This window comes from Amblyomma mixtum, chromosome 9, assembly GCF_055824585.1.
Source record: "Amblyomma mixtum isolate Tamu chromosome 9, ASM5582458v1, whole genome shotgun sequence".
NCBI lineage: Eukaryota > Metazoa > Arthropoda > Arachnida > Ixodida > Ixodidae > Amblyomma > Amblyomma mixtum.
This window is the reverse complement of record NC_143020.1, coordinates 40,310,656-40,324,734: the sequence shown is the minus strand read 5'-3', so window position 1 is coordinate 40,324,734 and position 14,079 is coordinate 40,310,656. Positions and strand designations below refer to the sequence as shown.

General features: G+C 47.5%; 1 pseudogene; it reads left to right on the top strand.

Annotated features, from left to right (window-relative positions):
• The first annotated feature begins 1,281 nt into the window (after positions 1–1,281).
• Positions 1,282–9,932, top strand: LOC149328817 (uncharacterized; annotated as a pseudogene).
• Positions 9,933–14,079: the final 4,147 nt, after the last annotated feature.

Here is a 14,079-nt window from a genome sequence, read left to right as displayed (position 1 = left end):
AGTGTTAAGAATGAAAGAAATCCCCGGAACAGCATGATGGCAGAAGTTTAATGGATGACCAGCGCTCTTGATAATCGAAACTTCGCACTCATAAACAGAAGCATTGTCTCCTGTAGGCTCGACATTTACACTGCGGGAACGCTGTTGAATTACTTCATTAAATTTCCTCCCAAGTCGCTGCGGTACAGCCACGCCTGCCAATCACTGTCGAAGCGGCGGATCAACAACAACATACGCAACCTCTCTCTATGTGTGGTTTTATTTCGAAAGCAATTCTACGCTCCTGAACGGCCCTTCGCGTAGCGGCGGCCGGTAGCCACGTGTGGCATTTAGAAGGACCTTTGACGTCATGGCATGCCTAGTGACGTCATAGCGTAAATTCATACCAGGGTGAGAGATGCGCTACCAAATCGAGTCGTCGCGCAGGGGCGGCCGGTAGCCACGCGTGATCTGTAGACGCGGAGCACAGCGTTCTTTCTTTAGACGAGGCGCGGCGTGTTCATTTCGTTAGAGGTACTGCGCCCGCTTTGGAAACCTGCCAGGCTTGTCCAAAGCTAAGTCCCCGCCAATTTTTTGCATCCCTTGATATTCGTACCCATGAGTAGAGCATTACTGAAGTCAAGCGCGACAACAATACATGCTTTGCACGGGACACGCCTGGATGGAGAAGTTTGGCTTGGTTTGGTTTATTAGGGTCTAACGTCCCAAAGCGACTCAGGCTATGAGGGACGCCGTAGTGAAGGTCTCCGGAAATTTCCACCTGGGGTTCTTTAAAGTGCAGTAATATGGCACAGTACACGGGCCTCTAGAATTTCGCCTCCATCGGAATTCAGCCGCCGCGGCCCGGATCGAACCCGCGTCTTTCGGGCCAGCAGCCGAGCGCCTCGCCACCGCGGCGGATTAGAGAAGTAATAAAGCACACGTAGAGTATACTGCATGTTTTTCATCGTAACGCCAGAGAAATTCAGGGAAGTAAATAAGCTGTTCATTCGACGCCTCTCCGGAGATTACAAAAAAAATAGCAAGTCCGCAACCGCAGTGTGTAAAGCAAGAGTCAGGTGGAAGCCAAAAATGTCAGCTGGTTCTCGCTCTTATCGTTTCCAAACAGTTTCGAGAGCATAACTAGGCCAACAGTCGATACTTTTAAGCCGATAACGAAGGGATCGTGATAATCGCGGGGATGTGAAAAAGAAAGCGATAACAAATCAAGTGACGCACACTGTCAGCCCCAGAGGGGATTTCGTAAAGCGCCGAGTGCCAGCGAGCGTAGGGCGGTGATCTATGGCTGTCTCTGGTACGCGGTACACACTCGTCGGTTTTTCAGAGGCCCTAGACTGGAGGCCACTACTTTTCGTGGAGCAAGCTCCATCTAACACAGTATGCGGGGCCTGCGGATTCGTACAGCCTGTCACGGCCCGATTTCCCTGCCAGCACGTCCTGTGCGGGTTCTGTTACGAGTTGTCCGCCCAGGACGAAAATGCACGCATCTGTCCACTGGACCGCCTACAGTGTCAAGACGAGGAAGTCGTCATTGAAGGGATTGCTGCCGACGAGCTGCTGAAAAGTGAGGTAAGCGCGGGTGAATCTTTTAAACTTTAGGTCAGGCTTGGCTTTGAAAGCATAGTGAAACATGGTAGACAGGTCTCAAGGGTATTTGCAGCAATTAATTTTTGAGAAATAGCTACTTCCATTTCAACGTGTGTTGAGGAATACGGCCAGCATGACGAGTCAGTTGCCTCACATTTGTTGTTGCTAAAAATTCATAAATACGTCGTGTTCGCCGTTCAAACCGAGCGGAACTTTTATTTTTGTCTTTGTTGACTGCAGAAATCGGCCTCCGTTTGACACTTTTAGTTGCACGTGCGGAGCAAGCTTGCGTGCGCAGCATCCGTGGAATTGTGAATTTTGAAATGTGAACCATGCAACAGGGTCTCTAAGTTTACCAGGGTGCATCATCAAATCAAGTGACATGCACGCTTTCGCCCATGTAGTGACGATATGGCAATGTGCCGTGTGTCCCTGCTGATTGGAACAAAGATTTCAAAACAGACAGAAGGCTAGACGAGTGAAAGAAATTTAGTGGTGTTAATTGTCCGTCGATCTATCAGCCAGTGCTTGTTCTTTCCGGAAGAAAAGTTCGTTAGTAAGGACTAATCAGCTAACTTTTAATTTGGTGCTCGGAGTTAAACACCAGTGCAGAAGTTGCAAATAACCGTGAAAAACTGAAAACTCCCTGGTGAAATGTTTGCATTTAGCTACCATTTGCGCAATCGTGATCCAAAAGCAGAAAGACAAAAGCCCAAATTTCTACTCTTAGTTTTTTTAGTTTTTTTTTACTCTTTATTGTGCCTCAATTAAACCAAACCCTCCGAAATACAGAAAGCTACCATGTCACAGCAGTGCTGCTTGAGGGTTCCAAGACACGTCTCAGCGAACGAAATAGGCTATTCTCCGAAACACTTTGCCCGAAGGGGCTTTCCGTATTCACTGCGCGATTGACATGCGCCAGCCGCTTCAACTAACTGGGTTTACAACTTTTTAATTTGCAAAGCTTTCGTTTAAAGCCGGTACATACACCTGCAGAAATGATGCGTTGGTGCTGATAGTTTAGCCAGGGCCTATCAATGTCATCTGCAACTTGTGAGATGACACTTTATTCCTGAGCTGAATAATTCAAAAAGATGATGCTCATTGATTGCCTCTCATGAACGAAGCAAATGCGGCAGAATATGCCTCAAGGCTGTCAACAGCACTAAATTGGTTTCAATTGGCTGGAACAATCATGATGAAAATTTCTGGGCGCGAACAAACAAAGGACAGCGAAGTAACCACAGGACACGCGCCTTTTGTCCTGTGGCGCTTGTCCTGTGGTTTCTTCGCTGTCCTTTGTTTGTTCGCGCTCAGAAATTTTCATCATGAACAACCTACAACTAGCCCAGCTTTCCATTCTGGAACAATCAGTATTTTTTAAAGGCTTGGTTTCTTCTATTGGCTGGGACGCCAGGCATATCAGAGCTGGGCCGACGCTTTTATCCAGGAAATATTGATGACTGACGAGTTCATTGCTAGCGTAAGCTTTCTCAAGGAGCAAAACTAAGAAAATAGAAGATGTCTAAGTTGACAAAGCTGCAGAAATGATTCGGTTGACACCGTTTGCGACAATCTACCGTCACCCGCAGCTTTAAAGCCAACGCTTGAGTGCGTAGCTTGGGCTGATATTAACCCCGCTGAGCGTTGGCCGCTATGTCCAGGATCATGGCGTACGGTGTGTTTGCCGCAGCTGTTGATAGCTAATAGATTGCAGCCGCCCTAAAAAGGCCTCGGTCCAACAGAAAAACACTCAGCGGTGATAATGTCAGTCTATGACCCACGTCCAAGCGTTCGTGTGTGGTCGGCGGGCGGAAGTACAGCCTTCCATGGTTTTGACGGTACCACGCGAGCATAAACGGTTTGCTCGATGAATGCTTTAAGAGAGCGAACCGGCAAACTCGGTGAGAGCTGCCGCATGCGCACAAGGCACACGACAGAGCGGCCATCGTCCACTAGCTGTTTCCAAAGCAAAGCGAAGGCTCTCGGATTCTTCGTTGCTATTGCGGTGCTTATCATGCCCGTCGCCTACGATCGAAGAGGGCAAGTGATACAAGCAGATGTCAGCGGGCTCAGTATTCCACAATCGAGTCTGGACAATGTGTTTTTTTTTTTTTTGCTTTTCCAAAGTTGACAGGCACTATCGTGCATGTGTTGGAAAAACTAAGCGGAGCAAAAGAATCGTACCTTTTCAGATGGGTGATCGCAAGCCGATTTTCTACGAGCTTTTTTTTTGCTCTTTATTTTCGACAAGGCTCAGCATCATCAGCCTGACCACGATCACTGCAGGGCGAAGGCCTCTCCCATATTCCTCTAATTAAACTTTTTAAGGGAAAATACAGACAAAAGACGGAACACGGTGAAGAGACGAGGCACACACACGACTGGACTAACCACTGTGCTTTTTTGAAGGACACAGTCGCACAGGAAAAAGTGGCATAGCATGCGCAGCTTAGTCATAAAAAATCTGCATTCTAAAGATATGCCTTGCTCTAGCGCTGTTGAGAAGGGAAGCTTAGTTCCTTCTGCATAAGGGAGATAGGATTGGTGATGCAATCATCTCCTTGCATGCTAATGAGACCGCCTCGAGGATTTCGCGCTCGACTTTTCCCTCGCCTCTGCCAGCAATGCTGAGATCAGAAAGCAGCGGGTAGCAGGCGCATTCCCGGCAGTGTCGAGGCAAGTTAGCACCGTCCGTACGAAACAGAATTGTGGTGCTCTTTCAGTGCTTCATTAATACATCACCTTTTTTGGCCAAGGTACATTTTTTCGCAGGTCGACCCGCTGGGCTAGCACAGTGGTTACGGCACTAGGCTGCTGGCCCGAAAAACGCGGGTTCGATCCGGAGTAAAATGGTGGTTTGAGCTAGTTGGTACATCTTTAAAAATTCACGAGCGCTGCGACTAGGAACAAGAACAGACAAGGAAGCGCTTGTCCTTGTCTTCCTTCTCTGTTCTTGTTCCTAGTCGCTGCGCTGGTGAAATTTTAAAGGGTTCGATCCCGGCCGCGGCGGCTGAATTTCGGTGGAGGCGAAATTCTAGAGGCCTGTGTACTTTGCGACGTCAGTGCTCGTTAGAGAACCCCAGGTAGTCGAAATTTCCGGAGCCCTTCACAACGGCGTCCTCATAGCCTGAGTTGCTTTTGGACGTTAAACCCCAATAAACCTAAAGCTTAACTTTTTCGCAGGTTAGCGGAATCCTTTACATATGCCACACCTGTGGCACAAGTAACGTAGCGGTTTTCATACTGCGTCGAACAGACCGGATGATAAGTCCTGCCACGTGCAACACGTGAGTACAGGCGTTAAAGCTTGCCGGAAGCGGAAACCGCAACATTTTCTCTGTGCCATCCAGCGACCTTTTTGATGGTGCACGGTATTTTATGCGCATAAGGCATCACTTCAGTTTTTCTTTTTTCATCTGTCTTTGGGTCAACCCTTTGAACGCCTCGAACCTTAATCTTTTGCTACACCGTTGCGGCCACTGCTATCGAAAGCTGATTCGGAAATCGGAGGCCACCATACGTTCAAACTGGTTATCGAAGCTGGCCCTCACGCTATAGTGGCAACTATTCTGCAGTGCATTAAGGAAGCAGTTCTTAGCTATCCCTGTCTGGATAATCTTGGAGTAAGCCGTTGAATAGGGTAATAAGGACCTCTCAGTTCTAGACAGGAAGCACCAGGCAATGTGATCATCGTCATGAAATGTTATTTGATGTTCTAAATATTTAATCGAGTGGTTAGTGGGAGTTCATACGTAAAACAAAAAGCACTCGAGAATGCTTTATAAGCTGTCAAAATTTGGTTTACAACCACTTGCACTGAGTTACTGGATGAAAGTTTCAAAAGGATCAAGAAGCTACACATGCAAGAATTCTTCCAACACGTTTGTCAAAAAGAACACCTTGCAATGTGTTGTCCAACTCTGCTAAAAATCTTTGGCACAATACTGGTGCTACGCTTGCCCGGATACAGATTCCTTTTTTCTGAATGTACACCGAATCCTTAAAATAAAAAACGGTGGGAGAAAGACAAATTGTTAACAGCTCAAGCACCTGTATTCCGTCTTTTGACTGTTTTTTTTTTATGAAAACGTACCGACTGGCGAATATTTCAACTATACTGCAATTAAACCTGTTTTGCCAGCTGCGGCCACTGTATCAACGCAAATTTCTCAATCTCATCCGTCCACCTCACTTTTTGTCGCCTCCTGTTGCGCTTGACTTCTCTTGGAATCTACTCCGTTACCCTTAAGAACCAGCGGTTATCTTCCCTTCGCCTTACACGCCCTGCTCGTGCCCATTTGTTCTTGAGTTCGACTAGGATGTCATTAACGCGCGCATAATGAGCCTCGTAACTGTTCACTAAAACAAGAAGTGATGCGGTGACTGCGAGAGAATTTAGGGGAACTCTGAGCATGCGGCTGGCAGTTGGTGCCACGAGGCTTGTCCTTAAAGTTGCTGACGCTCATGCCAAATAATTAGATAAGAGAAAAAGCGAAAATTCGCCTAAGAATAACTTTAGGAGCAGTCAGGCTGATGATGGTCGAAGTGGCCTGTAGGTTTGTGCGTGTCCGATCAATCTCCCCGAGAGTGCCATTGGGCTCCGCCACCGGCCGCTGATGGAGCCAAAGAAGGACACTCGCGTGACATTGTTATAAAATTGAAAGGGTAAACACCGTGTGCAGTCAGGCTTGACCGTTTGGAAATTGGCAGTAGTTTTCTGAAAACAGGGCTAGTTGTTGGTTAGTCAACTATGCATGTTTGGGACTGAGAAGTAAAAGCGGATGTAGCCATTTAAAGCGAGCTATCATCTTGAAGAACGCAGAATCAAAGTAGCGTTTGGTCTGAAGTCGTCGAGAATCCCGTCGCCATGTTTCCAACGCTGTCATTAACGTTCATCTTAACATACGCACATGATGGTATCTCGCGTTCCAACGCCGGCAAAAAAAAAAATCAAGAGGGCACTTTGTTCACCAAATGTGCGCTGAGGCGAAAGCCTTTTGTGTGATGTTGCTACTTGCGTCACTGATGTGTGGTTAAGATGTTAATTAAGCACTCAATTGTTTGCGAATCTTAAATGCTGGAGAGACTGGAGGGCGTTTGGGAGGCATCCGTCTGATTAGACGCTTCTCTCCAAAGGTGGTGGTGAAAACTATCTGAAAGAGGGGAGTTTGGGACACACAGGTGATTGGGTCCCCGCGAGGTCCCACTGCACTCAAGCGTTTATGTCCCGGACGCTCATGACGCTGGCAGCCCGGCGATGGCTTGCTTGGCCGGGTCCGCAGAACGCAGTAGGGTCTCCCAAGCCTCCCATGTGATAAGGTGCTCCATGCCTCGCGGGGGATGATCCGCCCGGCAGAGGAAAAAGATATGGTCGACAGTGGCTTTGGGCTGGTGCAGAGGGTAGAGAAGGGGTTTGTGTGGACTATGTGATAGGGCGAGTGTATATAAGGGCAGGGTAAAGTGCGTGTTTGGAGCCACCTCGAAAGTGTCTCATGATAATTGTCGAGGGAGGGATGGGGTGGAGGGTAGAGCCTAAGCTCGGTTTTGCAGGCCTGCGTCTTTTTCTGAGTGAGTGCATGCGCTCCCGCGAGAACCATAAGTCGGAGGCCACCGGTGCTCGGTTGAGTGAACCTCGGGCTAAACCGTTGGCGGCTTTCGAGATTCCCAGGTTCTGCAAACACTCTCCAGCGTCCTAGACAAGGACTACATATGCGTTGGCAGGAAGTTGCGTAACCATTAGTACGCTCGGTTGCGGAACGGAAGAATGGTGGTTCGAATCAAATCGCGCAGAAAGATTTTTTCTGGTCTGACTAGAAAAAGCATGACACCTCTTCTGATAACCTTCTGCTGACAACCTTCTGTCGACAACGACGAGGCATTAAAGGCTTTCGCCTTAAAACCGGTACCTAGCGTTCAGCGCATGCGCATTCGGTATCTCTGTGGCACTGCGTATGCCTGACTAAATGCGTAGCTTTCAAGCAGAACGTGTTCCTCGAGTGATTAGTTTGCGAGGGTACCAACCGCACATGCGAAATGGTAGGTGTGCTCTTGCGGTTGGTCTCTCACAGTGGCCTGTGGATGCGCATATGGCGAACCAAAAGTCCCTTGTAATTGATTGCACGTTCGCTGACGATTCTACCTTCGAAAACAAAAAAAAAAGAGTTCGTTTCACCGGATTAAATTGCAGGCGCTACATATCTTTACTGGAATAGAGAACGCCGGCGCGGTATCTCAGTGACGCGGGTTCGATCCCGGCCGCGGCGGCTGAATTTCTTTGGAGAAGAAATTCTAGAGGCCCGTGTACTGTGCGATGTCAGTGCACGTTAAAGAACCCCAGGTGGTCGAAATTTCCGGAGCCCTCCACTACGGCGTCCCTCATAGCCTAAGTTGCTTCGGGACGTTAAACCCCAATAAACCAGTATACCAGAATAGAGAACGAGATGCACCTGCTGAATCAGGGCAGTCAGAGCAGAAGATAGGTTTGATTGCTCGGCTGCTTGCTTTACAAGTTACTTTCCATGTGCCCCATCCTGAACTGCGCCCGCAATATTTTGGCTCTTTTAATGTATTTATCACGACTATTCATTCCAAAAGCCGCCGCGGTGGCTAGTGGTTGTGGTGCTCGGCTGCTGACCCAAAAGACGCGGGTTCGATCCCGGCCGCGGCGGCTGGAATTTCTTTGGAGGAGAAATTCTAGAGGCCCATGTACTGGGCGATGTCAGTGCACGTTAAAGAACCCCAGGTGGTCGAAATTTCCGGAGCCCTTCACTACGGCGTCTCTCATAGCCTTAGTCGCTTTGGGACGTTAAACCCCATAAACCAAACCAAACCATATTCATTCCAAAAAAAGTGCTGAGTGGTACTTGACAACCTCAAGGTAGACGAGACAAAGCATTTCTGAAAACAACATGCGTTACTTTGCTTACCTCTTGTAATCAAGTGGTTATGCTGTCGTTATCCTTTGCGTTTTCATTTTCTTCTTACTCATGCCTAGAATGAACCTTAAGTTGGTAATGTGCGCCTAACTAGGTCTATTGTCTTCCCTGACTTCTCTTGCTTTCCTGTTTAATTATGCAGCAACTACTTTTTACTCTAGTGTTACGCAAACCGAACACAATTACGCTTAGTTCGATTGGTCGTGTGCCTTTGTATTTAGCGGCAGTGGTGGCCATGGAACTGCCTCAAAAAGCACTCTTGTCTCGAGGCCCCCAGTAGGCTATGTTGCCTTCGTGAGCAGCCGTCCTGGCCGCCCGTCGTTTTCACCTCTATCCCGTTATGCTTCACTTCCACGCGGTCACCAAAGATTCAGTTTCGGTGTAGAAGTAAGGAATTTTGATATAGTGACGTGACATTTTTTGACTCGTTTTTTATCGGACATGAACCTCGCCTTCTAGCAATTTTCACAGTCTAAACTGAGCCCTGAAAACTATAAACTGGTGGCACGCTATAGTTAGCAAATCAGACTACGAATGTGCTGCATGTTATCGTACGTAATTTTTACAATGAAACCTGCACATCTCGCCGTCTGTTGTAAACACCGCTAACGTAGCCATTCTAGTTTGTCGTAGCCGAAAGTTCCATGTGGGTTTGTAAGCTGGTAGGAATCGAAAGAGAAAAAAGCCCTTCAGGTGGCATCCTTGACAATGTAACACAAGATGAACACAGAGGAGACAGGGAGCTTCAGTCTGTAGGCAATTAGTGTGAGGCAGCCGCTCGACCTTTGTTCATTTTTTTTTAAGAATGCTATTAGGTGACCTTCTGCTAAAAAGGCCATATCAGAGGGAATAAACTCTCGGCCGGTTGTCTCTGGGGACGTGTCGGGTAGCTTGGAAATAGGGCTCTCATTATGATGGCATGTGGTAAAGGCAATATTGGCACTTCTTCCCGCGAGGTGTAACTGAGTGTGGAATTTTTTTGGGCAAAGGATCGCTTTAGCGTAGCAATTGCCCTGCAGAAACCTTTGGCCTCTGTATGGGGCTGTGGTGTGATGTCATGATTGCCCACAAATATCATTAATTGTGAGAATAGGTCGGTGCCTCTTCGAACTGCGAGATACATATTGTAACTAGCGAAGCCTTGTTTGTTCATTTGGATGAGAGAACGTGGCCCACAAGACACTGATGGTCATATTATATCACATGTGTTATGTTCACATCGCTTTATGTAATGTAGCGTTTTGTTTCCTGCGCAGGTCAGATGCTGGAACGAGCAAGCTGGCTGCGAAGCCGTCATGGCTGCTTCAGAGCTGAGCAAGCATTTCCACAGTGAATGTCGCTATCACTCGACCACATGTTCCAAGTGCTCGGCGCCTGTTCTCTGCGGAGACATCTGGGCACACCTAATGAGCGATTGCAGCGCCTCAATCCTGTCCGCATCGTCTTCGGATCAGCATGACTCGTACAATAGGAATGAGCCGGTGGAGTTAGAAAGTTTCAGAAAACTGGTCGACCAACGCACGGCTGACATGAAAGCTTGTGCGGAGCAAATACTCAACGACCACATGGTCCAGAACCAGACACTTGGTGAAGTTCGAAGCTGCGTAGAAGCACTCAAGGAAAGAACAAGGACAGCGTTTGCCGAAGCGTCATTACACAGGAGTGAAAGTTCCGTAGGAAGTGTAGCTGACCCCGCCGGTGCTGATGAAATGGACGTGAGCGAGTCCTCAAAACCACCAAGTGGAGAGCTCAAGGAAGTCTCTGGGAGAATGCACAAAGTGCAGGAAACACTCAGACATGAAATGAAAACAGCCGTAGGTCGAATTCGTAGCGACGTATCGCGAAACACTGCGAAAATTATGATGATGCACTCCGAATTGATTGAAGCCAGTCGAGAAGTACTGAACCGCCTCGAGGCCATGCTAGCACAGACATCGCTTGAAAGGGCTCTTTATCGATTCGCTGTGGTAGGAATCGGACGTTTGCGGGACATGGCAACCTGTTACGGGTCGTCCCATTTTCTCGCCCCCCGTGTTTACCTGCGAGGCTACTTTATGTCACCTGGTGTTCGCCTCCTGCAACGCGGAGAAACTGTGTCGTTGCATCCTTGGATTGTTGTGCACAGGGGCGAACACGACGAATCTCTCGAATGGCCCTTGAGGATGGCTATCAAGTTCAGTGCCATACACCCGGACTCGGGAATAGAGCGGGCGGATAGCCTGATACACCCTGCCAGCGAAATTGTTTGGGGACCGGAGATATCACAGAATGAACTCCAATTGCGCAAGTTACCGCCTTCTTTTCTCTTCAGCGAGCTTGAGCGGGACGGGTTCGTGAAAGACGACCGTCTTCTTCTGAGGTACGATCTGATTTCGCGAAGACGAGGGAGCTAAACGCTCATTTCGTTTCTCTATATTTTGGCATGCTGAAGCCTGCCCAGGTATAAAAGAAATTCGTGTTGACATGCATGAAACATATTGTGTGCAAGAAATAGTGCAACTTTATTTGCCGGACGGAAACTTTTACTTATGTTTTATTGCTTTGTATAGATGTTCCAGGAAAGATGTTTTAGTAAAAAAAAGCTAACGACGCTTGCATTGTGCTGCGTCGACTTTGCTGTGTGCGAGTGCTGCATTTTAGCACTATCCGCCTGTAAGACTATTTCTGGGCCTCTGCACGTTCTATCTTACGCTGCTCGGAGCTCTTTGTCTAATGAGGCTCACTCATTTCACTCATTTAAGTTTTATTCATTTCAAGCATCGTGTGGAGAGGTGGCCCCGGGAAAAGCCGTTGAACAAAGTTCTGAAGATTCCTACGAGCAATAGGAGTGCCATTGAAGCGAGCAGTGGAAAAAAAACAGAGCCGGATAGAGCACTTGTCCAACAGCTCATCTGTTTTTTTCAACGCTAGCCACACGCATTTGTCCGACTTATCGGGGCTCTCTGCTATCTTGCATTCTTACTTTACCTCGTTGCTGGCCTTCGCGCCGGCTTCAAGCTTCGAAGGACCGAATTGCATTGGTGTCAATCTACGACGAAATGCGGATCAACAAAAGTTGGAATTCGACTGTCCAAAACCTACCAACGGGAAGCCAGTAATGCGACTGACATTAAAATACACACACAGTGGATCTATTTGCACCCGTGTCGGTGCGCGCCTGCCAATTATATTGCTGCGCTCAAGAACGAGAAATGACCTAATGCAGCACTCGTTCTCGGGTGATAAAAACATGGCTCTTCCGCAGTAAAAGGTAGATTCTCTGAACAAGCTCCTCCGCAGTAGCTTCACGTGCCTAAAAAAAATTGCCGGTCAAGACGGGCCGCACACCACTAAAGACTCTACGATGATGTCGTAGGTGATTGCTGCACCATGAGGGGTCGCCGGTGTCCCATGCTGTCTTGTTAACAAGTGAAGTAGGGCGACCTGCACATCTTGCAATGTTGATCTAAACTGAGCATTAGCCGTAGAGAAAGGGATTGGCAAAGAGCAGATAATCCCACAGGGCCGAGCGGCCCATTTGAATAGCGCAGCACGCGGCTAGGTGAGAAACATCCCATTTTTCTTTTTAGGAGCGCGTAGTTTGAAAGCTAACATGCGCTGCGACGTTCCGCGCCGTGATGGAGCGATAATTCGTTTCTGCGTGGTCTGCTATTAATGTTTGTTTAATTTCGCTCGAGAAAAATCACATTCTGGTAGCTTCCGGGAAAATCCCATACCGGAAATATCGCATACCGGCCATGGACGCTGCTGCGCCGCGGATTTCAGCAAACAGTGCCAATCCAGAAAAAGACACCATGCGCTTTGTGAAATGAGCTTTATTTTGTTCCATATAAACAAAAAAAAAAGAATACGACACAGTTTCCGTCACCATTTTGCACAGCACCAAGCTCGTTACCCGCTTATTGTGCGTCCGTTGTTACGACAACTCTGCTCACAGCAATGGTCTGAAAATTGGTCTGAATTGACTGAAAATCTCAAAATTGTAAATTACGGGCAGTTGTAATTCTGATTTACCTAATACAAAAGCTGTGTGAACAGGCGAGACGCGCGAAAGCTATGGAATCGCAAACAAGGACAACATGCTTTTGCGAACCTTTCATGCGGAACATTGATGGAGATGATATCTTCCAGTCATTAACAAACATTGCTCCATTCCCCGACATTATACTCTACCTCTGAAAGCTGTAAGTTCCATTCCACGGACAAGTCTGCGCCTTGTTTGACGAATGTTTGGCACCGTGACGATACAACACAGGCTCTCAACCAATTCCTGACAGTGTTTTAGGAGCACTGAAGACAAATTCGCGGGTGCAATGCATGTCTTTAGAAGCGTAGCAAAGAATTTTCGGTGCACCATCAGCTCCAGGATTTGAAGCTTTTCGGAAGTCCTACCAGTTTAGTTTTTGTTTCCCTGTCCTTCTGAAAAGCGCAGTCCCGTGCTGTCAGGACAGATGAGTGAGTTTTCGACGCACAAGTTGGCAGTTTTTCATCTTTTCATCCTTGAAAATTACGCAGCCTTGAAAATTACGCTCGCGCACTAATCACACAAGAACGTTTTTTTTTTCGACAGTTTTGCCTATTTTTCTGAACTTGACCGCATTTTACCGAACCATCAACGAATACCACTCAAAAGAAGTCGCGTATTGTTGGGGTCTACAAAAAATCTTCACGTCCCCGTAAAGCTCAACGCGCAACCATGAGAAACAAGACGTGGGTATGCCCTTTGCCAACTGCTTAAGTGGAGGCACCGGCCGGCGGGCTCCGGCTAAACTGCTTGAAAACAGAGATGTTGGGCAAAAAAAAAAAACATTCCTCACCTTGCCATGGTCAGAAAAAGGGCACATGTTCTTATATATTTCGAGTTAACCCGGTCCCGTGCCAGGTGCGACCCCAGGTGCGGACGCCGTCCCGTGCTACGCCTGGCTTATTTTGGGATCTAATCCGCTATCTTCAAGGACCTTCGGTTATCTTGCCTACCGCACTACATGCCCTGAACAAGGCCATTTCTCCTCAGCTTGGATGTCATTAGCTCCCGTTTGTTCCCTGACACAATCTGCGCTCTTTGTGTCTCTTAACGTTAAAGCTATCATTTGTTTTTGCACAGCTCGCTGCTTTCTTCTTATTTTCAACTGAACCCTCTTCGTAAAGTTCCAGGTTTGTGCCCAATAGGAGTTTTATATATACTTCTCTGTTATATCCTTTTCTATTAAGGAGTATTGTTAAACAGCGATTCTTTATCTGAGAGAACCTGAGAGAGAGGTTTTCTCATACCACAAAAGAAAAAAAATTAGAAACAATAATTTTTTATTTTATTTAAACAAAAAATTTCTGTGCTTTGTTGTTGAAAAATAAGTGGCGAACGGTACAGATGTTATACCATTACTCAGTCTTTGAATGTTAGCGTTTATGCGAGCAATATTCATTTCGATACCAGGGGAAACAAGCCGACGGCTGAGATATCCCACCATGGCATGACCGCGAAGGTCAAAGCATCTGCCCAGACATTTCACCCGTGATTTTAGCGGCATTCGTTACTCCGTTGTGGGAAGTGGCT